The sequence below is a fragment of the Peromyscus maniculatus genome, chromosome 14 (assembly GCF_049852395.1).
Source record: "Peromyscus maniculatus bairdii isolate BWxNUB_F1_BW_parent chromosome 14, HU_Pman_BW_mat_3.1, whole genome shotgun sequence".
NCBI lineage: Eukaryota > Metazoa > Chordata > Mammalia > Rodentia > Cricetidae > Peromyscus > Peromyscus maniculatus.
Window position 1 is genome coordinate 81,739,021 of NC_134865.1, and position 12,588 is coordinate 81,751,608.

Genomic DNA, 12,588 nt, shown 5'->3' on the forward strand with positions numbered 1-12,588 from the left:
AGCCCAAGGCCCCTAGGCCCACATGCTTCTGGAGAGGGGTCTGGTTTGGAAGCACCCAAAGAATGCAGAGGAGACTCGCCCAGCAGTACCTCTGTTTGGCACCTAAGGTAACCTGACTTCCTGAGTTCCTTTCACAGCCAGCCTTGTGCTCTCCTGGCAGACCTCTGGATGCTGTCGTTCATCCCTCCAGCCCAGGTACGTGTAGGCCTGGGGGGAGCCTTGAGGGTAGAATGTTCTCTGGGCACAAATCTCACCCCCTGTCTCTTTCACAGAGACGCCCGGGCAGGACTGCGGCAGCTGGCCCAAGAGAGGCCCCAAGGGATGGCGTCCACCTCAAGGTGTTTGTTCATGGAAGATCTTAAATGTTGACCTCTCTTGAGCATAAAATCTTTTCTTGACGATTTCTGCAGCCAGTGTCAAGCTCAGAAATATGATCAGCCCCTTGATGATGGTATGTGAGCAGGTGGCTGGCCAGATGGCAAGGGTTTTTGTTTATTTACTTTCTTATTTTGAGACTTGAGAGTTTATTGAATGAATCATCCTATAATCTAATTTCCCAAGGCAAATCTGTACATAAAAATCTAGTTTCTATCACATTACTTCCTTTTTAATTGATTGACAAATGGGAGCAAAATCATGCCTTGCATGCTTTTCAGAATTTAAGAATTGCAAAGTATCTACTCTGTACTTCCTAGGTTCCCAAAGATCTGAACAAATAGACAAGCACAAATATATGCTGAAAAACACAGCAACGAGCACATGATGAAGGTGGGAATTTTTATGAATATGTGACATTTGTACTGATATTTATTGTATAACTCCTTTAACATAACTTTTTTTCAATAACTCTGTTTTTTGTTTTTTTGGGGGGAGGTGGTTTATTTGTTTTGTTGTTTTTATAGTAAGTTCTCCATGTAGTCCAGGATAGCCTTGAATTTACTGTGTAGCTGAGGCTCTCTTTGAACTTCTGATGCTCCTGCCTCTGCTTTCCAAATTCTGGCATCAGAGGTGTGTGATTCCATAACCAACTCAAGAGTCTTGTTACTCTTGTAGAGTAACACACGTGCTCACGTATACACTCTCTCTCTCTCTCTCTCTCTCTCTCTCTCTCTCTCTCTCTCTCTCTCTCTCTCTTTAAAAAAAGGTGGAAAGTAACTATAGAAGACACCAGACCTTGGTCTCTGACCTCTGCACACACACACAGCAAGCACACTCACAAAAACACATGTGCACATGCATATATACACAAATGAACCTAAACCTAATTGGAAATTGTTCCTCAAGAGCACCCTAAGTTCACACGTAGCTGTGCTGACAGCCACTACTCCTAGGGTCAGGAGAGATGAACACATTTGCTCCAGTAACCAACCGTCAGTCCCCCTAACCAACTTTCTTGCTTCTTCTTAGGGCCTCGTGACTTCATGAAGGAGTACCATTCAGGGAAGCAGGGAAGCAGCTGTGGTCCGCTGGTAAGTGATGGACACTTGTCCATGTGACTAGCTCTAAGGAGTTTGTGAGGAATCATGTTTTCTTCTGTAGCAAGCTACAGATTCAAGGGAAGGGTCTTGGCTCTTGGTAACTGTCAGGCATCGTCTGTCCCTCTTGCCTTTGGTGACCCATCTTTGGGGGAACCCATGACCTCTTTACTTTTGTGAGCAGCAACTATTTTCAACTGACCAGACTTTGAGGCCAGTTCTTTGGACAGATATTGGAGGGCTGGTCATAGAATACATGTTGTATGTGTGGGGAATGTCACCTGGTCCATTTGTTCTCAACATTGAGGATATGTTGAGGAAGGTTCTGGAGGTGACTGGCTGAGTTGGGGTTCTCAGTGCTTCCTGTTTGCTTCGTGGAGGCATGTTTTTTTTAAATCAAAGATTTGCAGTGTCTATGTTGGTATGCCTCTGTGTCTGATCTACTCAAAGAAGATTTTCCAGGAAGTTGAGCTAATGTTGATAGGACTTGATAATGTGGTGATAGTGAGTCATGAACATGAAGATATCCTTCGTGTCTGTTTCTAACAGTCTGTCCCACTGATGTACTGGACCTGCGTGTTGGAGCCTTCCGGACTCGTCCCGCTTCCCAAAAACTTCCTTGATGTCTTCAGTGTTCCATGGCATGTGCATGGATGCTCCAGCAGACACTTTGCTGTGACCTTTGCCATGGGTAGCCAAGATGGGCTCTATATGGAAGTAGAACTGTCTTTGGGAATCATGAGGGGAAAAACTCCTTGTCATGAACTCTTGGGGTTGGGGGTGCTTAGAGTGACTCTCTGTTAGGGCATGTGACAACCAGGTGATATATTTAGCTATGAGGTAGGCACTAGGAGTCCAGATTCTCTTCTGTTGTTAATGTAGTCATCTAGGCCAGGGTTCTCCAGAGCTGTTCAGCTTCTGATATTCAAAAGGTGAGTGTTCCTTCTATGCCTCAGGTTAATCATAGAGGTAACACCCACATTTTCAGTATCTCAAGTTGCCCTGGAATGTTTCTGAATGCAAAGTGGCCTAGGGAAAAAGCAAGTTATCTCCTCTGCCCCCACCCAGGGATCGAGGGGGGAGATGGATCCCACAACCTGTGCTTTCCACAGCAAGGTTGGTCCTGGAATCTGTCCTCTGTGGGCTGTGCCGAGGGCGCCTGTCAGCTGTCTTCTTCATTTCTGACCGATTGGGCCTCGGCTCTTGCTCTTCGGGACTAAACCCTTTTGGTATTTAAAAGGTGGATATTCCTTCTATGTTTATGGTATTTATGATTAAACATAGAGGAAATTTCACGTTTTCAGTGTCAAATGCTGCTGGGAAATGGGCCTGAACTGAAGCCACCATCAGGGCAGTGACAGTACAGTTGCCCCCTCCAGGGTAAGTGGGAAGCTGGCGATCCACAGAGCATGCGCCAGACTCATAGGTGCCTGAGGGCCATTGACCAGTCTTGAAGAGAATCTCTGATGAGCTGCTGGCTCAGCCAGAGGCCGGGGGTCTCGTTCTAGACTCTATGGCAGCATATCAGTCTTTCCCATAGTATGCCCTTGGCTTCAGATAGGTTGTTCTTAGGTCGCGCTTTCCAAGAGTAAGCCCTGTTTGGTATGTAAAAGGCAGATTTTCCTTTTGTGGTTGTGTGCTTGCTGGTTAGTCAGAGAGGGATATCCATGTTTTCAGTCTCATGTGCCTCTCGGGAGCCATGATCCACCAGGGAAACAAGGCTGGGCTCAGCACCCTCCGGGTAAGTGGAAAGGTGGTGGACTGCAGACCATGTGTGTTTCTCATATCATATGTCTGCTGGCCATCACCTTTAAGGGTCTCCTTGCCTGTGGAGCCAGCCTGGCAAAGAGGCGATGTTGCCTCACTACAGTGACGTCTGGGCGCGGGAATGAGAGCTTTTCTGTCTTGTGATCTGTTTCAGAGAAGCCCATGCACCACAGCTGGTCCTTCCCGGAACTCAGCATTTCTTTGGTATTTAAAAGGTGGATATTCCTTCTATGGTTACGTGCTTCCTGGATAATCATAGAGGAACATCCACTTTTTCAGTATCAAATGTCGCTATGGAACTATTTCTGGAAGATTCTGTAGGGTCTGGGGCGGTGGGGGTGGGGGTGGGGGCTCATCGAGTTCCTAATGAATGGGGTGTGGCCAGGAATGGTCCCAAGAAGCCAACTGATAATGTGATGTGGGTCTGATGCACTGTGTCTTCGGGGCAGCCTGCCTGCCCAATGGGACTTCCGTTTCTATCGACGCAAGCACAAGTCTGAAGCTTCCTGGATCGAATCTTTGATATTTAAAAGGTAGATTCTCCTTCTATGAGTACAATATTAATGACTAATCGTAGAGGAAAATCCACGTTTTCAGTATCAAATGCTGCTTGGGAAACCATCGAGGACACGACGCCGCCGTCGCAGAAGAAAGCATGCTAACCGTCTCCCTCCGGGGTTCGGCCGGGATAGATGATAGATAGATAGATGTGTGCCTTGTGTGATGTGTGCCTCTATGCTTGCTGCTCACAATGATGTATTTGGAGACCGCTGTGCTCTTAGTATCTCTTCCCTGACCTCAAAAAAAAGTTGTTTCTCTGTGTGATCACCATGTTTAGAATGTGTTTTCTGGAACTGACTTCTTTTTCCTTAGCCAATATATCTTGGAGAACACCTGGGTGGGTCATCATTTTGGGTAAGGGGCGCCTTGGGCATCACCCTCTGGGGGGTGTGGGGAGAAGGGACCTGTGTCATCTGCAAGTGCTAAACTCCCAATTCGCCCACCTCAGGATCACTGCTGGACTAACATCACACCTCCCATCGCCCCGGACCGGCGCTTCCCACCAGCGCTCCTTATCGTTTGCTACTTGAAGAGAGGTTATCCTTTGTGTGTTTGCTTTACGCGAAATGAATATGCAAGGGCAAGCTCTCTTCGAGGAGCAAATGCTGCCTGGAAGCAAGGCTGGCGGCCTGGGCCTAGCAGAAGGATGTGGTCACTCGAGGGTGAGTAAGTGCGTGGTGGGCCACTGTGCATGAACTCTTCCTACATCTGACTCTCCAGATCTCGTGCATGCTTCTGAGAACTTTCTTAAGAAGAACCCAACTGGGGAGATCGTACGGGCTTTTCTTGGCAGAGCTGAGTTTATCTAGAAAACGGCTTCTGCTTCTGACAGTTCTTCCCAGTGTGATGTACATATCAGCTCCTTGTTCAGTGCCATAAGAGTGTCAACTGTAATCCAGTGCCCATTTAGATGTGGGTCATATGCCCTACCCACTCTCCATAGCCAACCCATCCTTAAAGTCACCTTTAGGGCTTCCTGTCCAATTAAGGGAAGGGGGGGTTGGTGGCTATCCAAAGTAAAGATGGCCTCAGAGGTCACCAAGACTGTGAAACCTCCATCCTTAGGTGTCTGCTCTGCCTATAGTGTCGTAGCATGGGTTACTAATAATTTATTTAGACAAAGTTGGTACGGGGGATGGGGGGAGGCGTCTCATTTCCCTTTGGTGAGCCTTGCGCTGGGTGGATGTTTAGAGTGGAGGCTCACTGCTCCTCTGGGATCCTGAACTCACCAGCACCGGCAAAAGAGCTGGTGGTCTCAGCACTATTCTGGTTTGGGGAGGCGGGTGGAGGCTCTTCAAATTGGTTTCCTGCTTTTTCTTCTTTCTTGGATGATGCATGTTGCTGTGCGTTCTAATCCTGCTCTTTCTATGACCATCTGGAAGACTTCCTGGAGGCTGCGGCTGTGGGCACAGATGGAGGTTTTCTTCCCAGGGTGGCTTGGCAGGCTCTAAAGGAACGCCAATCATTCTCCGTTGCTTTCTGTCAAGTTCCGCAGGGTCTCCCCGTCTTTCGGAAGATCATGCCTGTCTTGGAGTGATGCTGAGGAGTAAACCAGCTTCAGGGCTGGGCCCCAGTGTGCAGAGTGCAGGGCCCATGCCAGAGCCGATCAACTGAGGCTTGCTTCCGCAGCCCCTGTGGTCGGCTCAAGGCCTGAGGTGGAGTCAGCCACTCTGCTGTTCCCTGGCCCCAGTCCTCACTCTTCCTGCCCTGATCTCTGCTACCTGAAGAGAGGACAGCCTCTGTACGTTCACTTTATTGATGGTGAATATGCAGGGGCAGCCACTTCTTTTCATATCGAGCTCCATCTGGGAAAGACTCCAGCCCTGCTCCATCTTTGGGGCAGGCCTCTAGCCCCAGCATCATTACACCCTCTCAGGTACGTTCCATTTCTTGGTTCTAAGATGGGCATTATGGCTGAGCAGCTAATCTTAGGTCGTCCTTGTTCCCTTGGTGCATGATTCTTTTTCTCTAGAGGACACCCTCAGGTGTGCCATGCTGGCAGGGTCGGGGAGGGGCCAGTTGTGCCTATTGCACAAGCGTTGAGTATAATAGCCCAACAGTGGCTTTCTCTTTAAAGGAGAGTGGCACACAGACCTGCCGTCTGTCTATACCAAGCCATCTCCAGAGCCTTCCTGCCCACAGCATTAACCTTAGAAGGGAAACTGTGATGTTGGACTGTCCCAACAGTGATACACGTGACAGAGTGTCACAGGGATCCACTTGTATTTATAATGGTTTCAGGCCTGATCCACCAATCTCCCAATGGGGACTTCCGGGATGTGGTGTCTGTCTTTGGGAAGAGACTGAAGTTTGTAGTCACCTGCTGCCTATCTAGCAGTCTTCTGTGGCTGGACCTATCAGAAGAGGCATTTGGAACAGCCCACCCACCCACCCAAGGAAGCAGACCAGCTTGTCCAAGAAAAGTGAGTGTTCCTCCTGGCCATGGCCCACTGCTCATCCTTGGCAGCCACAACCTGTTCTTCTGTGGGGAAGAGGTGCCAAAGAGGAGAGATGGCTCCCTCCATCACTCAGTGGCATGTGGAGTTTTACTCCTGTGTGATATTGACTTTCTTCTAGTTTTGTCCCATACCAGCATCTAGCAGAGTTAGGGGAGCAATGTCTGGTGACACCGATATCCATGACTCTTAGGGAGGCAGGAAGGACCCTGGCCTATCTCTTCCATAAATTCATTAGGTCCTCCTGCCTTCTGTGTGCGGTATACCACACTGGGTGGACATCTCAGAGTAAGGATACTACGTAAGGGTCCATCACTAAGGAAAAGACTGTTCCTAGCCAAATCTTCCCTCAGAAAGCAAGAAACTGAGTTCTGTATTTCCTGAGAGAGCCAGGAAAGGTCCCTCTTATATCCCAGCCCAAGCTCCTTGGATGGAGAGATGACCAGTGGGCACACATCTGGCAGGTGGTGTTTGCCACCTGGTCGGCTGATTGTGAATCTCCCATCCCTCCCCAGGCTAAGTCCCGGGCGACGAGGCTGACCCTGCTAGAGCGGAACCTGCCTTATGCTATTGTTTGGTACTTAAAGCGAGGTTGCCCTTTGTATATTCGGTTTATTGACATGGAATATACAAGGGCAAGCTCTCTGTGAGTATCAAACCTTATCTTGGATCCCGTCCACACTCAGCGAGGGATGTGGTATGTGTGTGCATGACCGTGTGTATCCATCTTGTGTGTGACAAACTGCTTCCTGGGTTCTCCATTTGGCACCGATGGCTTTATGGTTGCAAGATGACTTCAGGAAAGACCTTGGGAACATGCCCTCTCCTTGTTCTGTGTGGGTGGGTTGCAAAGCATGCACTGTGTGTGTAGCCTGGGTCCCTGCTTCCCAGGCAGCAGTCCCAGTCCAGGCTGATGGTCAGGTTTGTGCTGGTGTGGGCCATGGTTTTCGTTTTGGTTTGGTTTTTGGTGTTTTTTGGTTTGTTCGTTCGTTCGTTCGTTCGTTCGTTCGTTCGTTCGTTCGTTCGTTCGTTCGTTCGTTCGTTCGTTCATTTGTTCTTGGTGTTCTGTTGTGATGTGGTACTTGAGTGTGCATGTTCTTGCTCGGCGTGTGTGCCGTGGTCCGCTAACCCTCAGCATCTAATTCATCCCCAGGACCCCACCTGGAAGACATAGCAAGTCCACCCAAGGCAGTGGCCTTCCTTTCCAGGCCAACCTTTGGTACTTGGAGAGTGGTTATCCCTGTCCTCTTCGTTTCACTCATGTCGAATCGTACAGGGTCATCCACTTTTTCAGTATCAAGTGCGCAGACTCTGCAGCCTGGCTTCCTGCGCCTGGATCCTGCTTCTGACACTTCCAGTGCACATCCTTGGACAAGGATGTCGTCGTGCTATGCTCGTTGTCTCATGTGTCACATGGGAGTCGCGTTGGGGTCTGCTGCCTATGGCTGCTGGGGCTGGGAGAGATCAGGCTCTCATAGGGCTAAGCGTGGAGCCTAGGCTCATCGCTTCTTCTGTGCTAGCCAAAACTCTGGTGCGCTGTGAGCTGACTAGTGGCCGCTGTGGTGGTGGTGGTGGTAGCAAAACCTCTCCTTGGATTTGGGAGTCAATGTTGAGACAGAAGTTCTCTGTCAGGTACATGGGTGGGTGTTGGCGCTTAGAGTTTGTGCTGGACTTCCGATGAGACCAAGGAAGCCTGTGCTGCTCAGTAGTGACAGCATTCCAGCAGCGGCTTCTGAACAGGATACCCCATGCAGTGGGGTCAGCGGGGCCACCAGAATGCTTGCTTCACTTAGGATGCCAGTGCCTGGATTCTTGACCCCAGCCACCATTACCCTCAGAAGACTCTTGTGTGAGGTTGCCAGGCTGAATGGGGAGTGGGTTCCATGGCATCTCACCTCCCTGAGGAGCCATGAGCAGCACATGCATGATGCACGTGTGTGTTGTGTGCAGCCAAGTGTTAGGGGCGGTGCTCACTCCCAGGAGGCCCATGGATGCTCGTGTGCCATGCTACTGTTTCATACTTGAAGAGAAATTATCCTTGGTGTGTTCGCTTTTTGGGATGAATCATACAAGGACAATTTCTTTTTGAGTATCAAATACTACCCCGATGGACTTCCTGGATGCCAAGATAGCTCTGTAAGGAGGTGCATGGGTTAACCTTACCTGGGCAGAGGGCAAGGAACTTTCAACTGATATGTAGAGGGTGCACTGGGCTCCTACCTCAGAACCTTACCCAATGGGTCCAGGGGCTCCTAGGTGGTGCCATCTCCACGGCTTGGTCATGGTGGGATAGCATAGCTTTTGTGACTCAGAAAATCCTGCTTTGGGGATGTGACACTGATCTCAGAGATCATCACTGGGCTCAGCCCCCTGCCTCTCACCTGAGAGTGTGACTGGCTCCACAAGCATGTGCTTGACTCATGGAGTGACACTGACCCACTAGCCATATAGTCTGGACCATGGGAGATCAGGCCAGAGGAGCCCCTGGCTTTGGAGGAGATCCTGAGGGTTTTCTCAATGCCATACTTTTCTGGCACTTAGAGAATGACTGTCCATAGTATGGTCTCTGTATTTATGATGATTAACGTTGGACAAGCATTGTTTTAGTTATCTGAATTTGCTTCAGAAGGTACTAGAACACAGTGCTGACTTCAGCTGATGGACACTGGTGCCTGCACCAGAAGAGGGTGACTTTAGTAAGCTTTCTTCTTAACATGCAGTGACCTCAGAATGCAACCCATCCCCTCGTCCCCCATCTCCTGCCGTGTGCTCTCATGCTGACAGCTTTGCAATGGCGATAGCTTTGGTGCCTTAGTTCTTCCTGCTTGGTCTGGAGGACACTGGGAATAACTCACCTGTCTGTCCTTGCTGTTCAGTCTTAGCTCGGAAGAACTCCTTGGAGGGAGGTACTGGGGTCAAGCAACTCTGTAGCTACACAAAGCTTGGCCGGGGACTTCTAAGTCCAGCACCCACTCTCCCTAGCATCCATTCCGAGCACAGACTTCCTGTGGGAGATACAGGTGTTAATGAGGGCACTTCCTACCACGGCTGCTTTAAGTCACTCTCGTCTGTTCCTATGGCTTATTCGTGGTGGACACGACATGGGTTCTTTTGGGCTGACCTTATCTTAGGTGTATCTGGACTAAGACACTGTGGTCAACAGCACATCTTTTCAACTCATCCCACCACCTGATTGTGTGTGTGTGTGTGTGTGTGTGTGTGTGTGTGTGTGTGTGTGTGTGTGTATGTGGTGTGCATAGGTGTATAAATCATTGGTTAGAGTAGGGTCTCTCAAACTGCTCAGTGCTGCTAAGATATTCATCGCCTAGGGATCTTGTTAAAAAGCAGATTCTGATTGAGGGACCAAGATTCTGCATTTTTAGCAAGCTCTCAAGTGATGTTAATGCTGCCAGTCTGTGGACAACACGTGTAGCCACTGGGGGCTGGAGATGACGCTGTGTGTTACTTGTAGTGTGTGTGCCCCATCTCTCCCGTGTGCCCTACATTATCCATCATGACTGAGCATCCTTCTGATAATCAAACTGTGGTCAGTTGTGAAGAGCCACCTTCTCCACAGATGTCATGTGATTATTCTTTCAAATCAAATCATACCTTCATGGGCTTCCCAGACATAAGAACCACTTCAGGGAGGGGCTCATGGAGGACTTGTCAGCACCAGGTCCCCAGCCTTAAGTGTTATTGATGATCGAGGCCATCTGACTCTGTAACCCTCCGTTTCCAGTTAATCCTCAGGAGCAGTTCCTGAAAGCACAGCCATGGGAGCAGAGGAATCCTATCTGCAGAGGCCAGCAGCACTCCCTCCACGTTATCTAAAGAGGTATTATCCACGACGGCCTTGCCCTTCTGTGATAGTCCCCCAGCTGGCTTCTTGTCATCCAACCCACCTCTCAGGGAGAACCAGAGAAGGCGTCCTTTTTTTTTCTCCTAAATTGGTCTACCTTAAGAAACTTCCCAAACTTGGTTCCTTGGGTGTGGGTTTCTGTCAGACCAGATGTTGACCTTGGGACCAATGTGTAGCACTGAGTGGTTGATGTCAGCTCATGTGCCTCCTTACAGGCTGTGGGCATGTGCCTCTCTGACTAGGGGTTCAGTTCATCACGGGAAGAATCTTCTGGAAGCAAAGATGGCAGTGGACAAGAGGCCTTGGTTTTCCTGTCAGAACTATCTGAAGATATTTGAGGTCATCAATGTCATGTTTATTTACTCACCATGAATAATACACAGTTTAAAAACTCCTTTTGAATATCAATCTCCGAATATCAAACTTTTTTGAAGGTCTTCCCTCACAAGAGATGCGAGACTGTGTGCCTTGTGTGATCTTCAAATGAGCCCTGCACCTCCTTCAGGATGCTACTTGGATATTTTGCTGATGGACAAGAGCCCTAGGAAATTTGGTCCTGCTGATGGTGAACTTGATGCATTTTTCTGATTGCCTTCCTTCATTCTGCTCCACCAGTTTTCAGAGCAAGGATGCACTCCGAGGGTAAGCTGACCACAGGACTGCAGGCTTCCCCAGTCCAGAGCATGTGGGCAAAATCCTTTCACGATGGGTGGGCAGTGGGAAGAACCCATGAAAAGTAGTCACATCCTCTATAAAGACTCCCCTGGGAACAGTCTGGTTTTCAGGGTTACATCCCACCCAAGAACACCCTGGGAATTCAGGCTTGACTTCTCCCCAGGTGTGGGAAAGGCAAGCTAACTTGACCCTGTTCTTTTTTTCTCACTGAGGTCACTGTTCTTGGCACCCACTTCTTCCTCTAGTAGACACCAACAAGGTGCAGTCACTATCTCAATGGAGCTTCCTGACCTGCTGCTTGGCTCTGGGAGAAACTGGATTTCTTTCCTTCCTTGCTCGTGGAGATCACACCCAGAAGGTAAGGAGATCCTAGCTTCTAGGGTATCTTTTGATTCTGGGAAAGGGAGGTTGACCCATACCCCTGCTATGTGGAAAGATACTGTTCTCTTGGCCTATCACCTTCAGGGATGATGCCTATGCCTGATGGGAAGCTCAGCTCCCACCCTCTGGATGACGGTTCCCTTTGAGATAACCACTCCTGTTGAATCCTTGGATAGAATCCGTTCAAGATGGATGCCAGCTTCATACAAGGGCACCATCAGACTTGGCCCAAGGTACGTGGGAGTAGAGTGGGTCCAGGTAAACCCAGGCACTAGGGATGTCTGTGGCCTATAGCCCATACACCCCGTCTTCAGAACACTTGTGAATTCAGGTTGCTCCAGCCCTGCTCTCTCTCTTTGTCAGAGAAAAGTACCATCAGCTACCAAAAGCACATACTAGATGGCCAGTCTGTGTAAGAATCCTCAGAATGGAAGCCCAAAGCCCAGGAAGATCTGATGGATCAAAGGACACAGGATGTGCCAGTGAAGGTCACAGTCTTCTTTGTACTGGACCCTCAGCACCCAAGCTGCACTAGTGAGGCATGAGATCCTTCTGCCACATCTTGGCAGGTATAATCCCAGCTCCATTGAGGGAACATAAATATTTCCCCGGGTATAGGGAAGGAGAGCCTATTTCACAGCCTGGGCATAACTGGGACTAAGCCCCATGTCCTCCAGAGATATACCATTAAGACTTGGGAAGCCATTTCTAATGGAGTGTCCATTTGTCAAGACAAACTCCTTGAGTAGGCCAAAAGGAAGCTCCCTGGGGGCAGAGTGTTGTCCCTCATAGGGGAAAGGAGTCTGATCAAAGAACACACATGTAAACTGATGCCAGCAGACCCTTCCTACCAAGTGATGTCTTGGGTGGCTCCCACAGGCCATCCAGCTCTGAACAAGTACTGGGGTCCTTACAAGGTGATTTCCTCGCATATGGAGACAGATTTCCACTCCGTTTGCTTTCTTTATTTTTCTCCCTTTCATTGTTTGAGTTACGTTTTTATAGACAGAATCTCTCTGGCCTGGAATTCACTATAAAACCAAAGTCCCCAGAATTGAATGTATGCCAATCCTCCTGCCTCAGGCTCCCAAATACTGTAACTTCAGAAATGGGCTATGGCAAGCTAAGAGTTTGCTTTCTTTCATGTATATGTACATATATTTTTTTAATTTGTTTTTTTGTTTCTTTTCTTTTTTTTTTTTTTTTTTGTGTGTGTGTGTGTGTGTGTGTGTGTGTGTGTGTGTGTGTGTGTGTGTGTGCCGGAGTCTATGCATGTGTAACAAGTGCATTCAAGAGTCTGCGGAGATCAGAAGAGGCCATTGGATCCTCTTGAACTGGACTTACACATGACTATGAGTCAACCTTATGGATTCTGGGAACCGAACCCAGTTCTTCTGAAAGAGCATTAACT

At 48.9% G+C, this 12,588-nt stretch overlaps 1 long non-coding RNA gene across 1 annotated transcript; it reads left to right on the top strand.

Moving 5' to 3' along the window:
- Positions 1–272: 272 nt before the first annotated feature.
- LOC121822254 (uncharacterized) lies at positions 273–1,514 on the top strand. The gene is made up of 3 exons (XR_006063258.2): positions 273–451; positions 696–768; positions 1,408–1,514. It is a non-coding gene; the product is annotated as an uncharacterized LOC121822254 (long non-coding RNA).
- Positions 1,515–12,588: the final 11,074 nt, after the last annotated feature.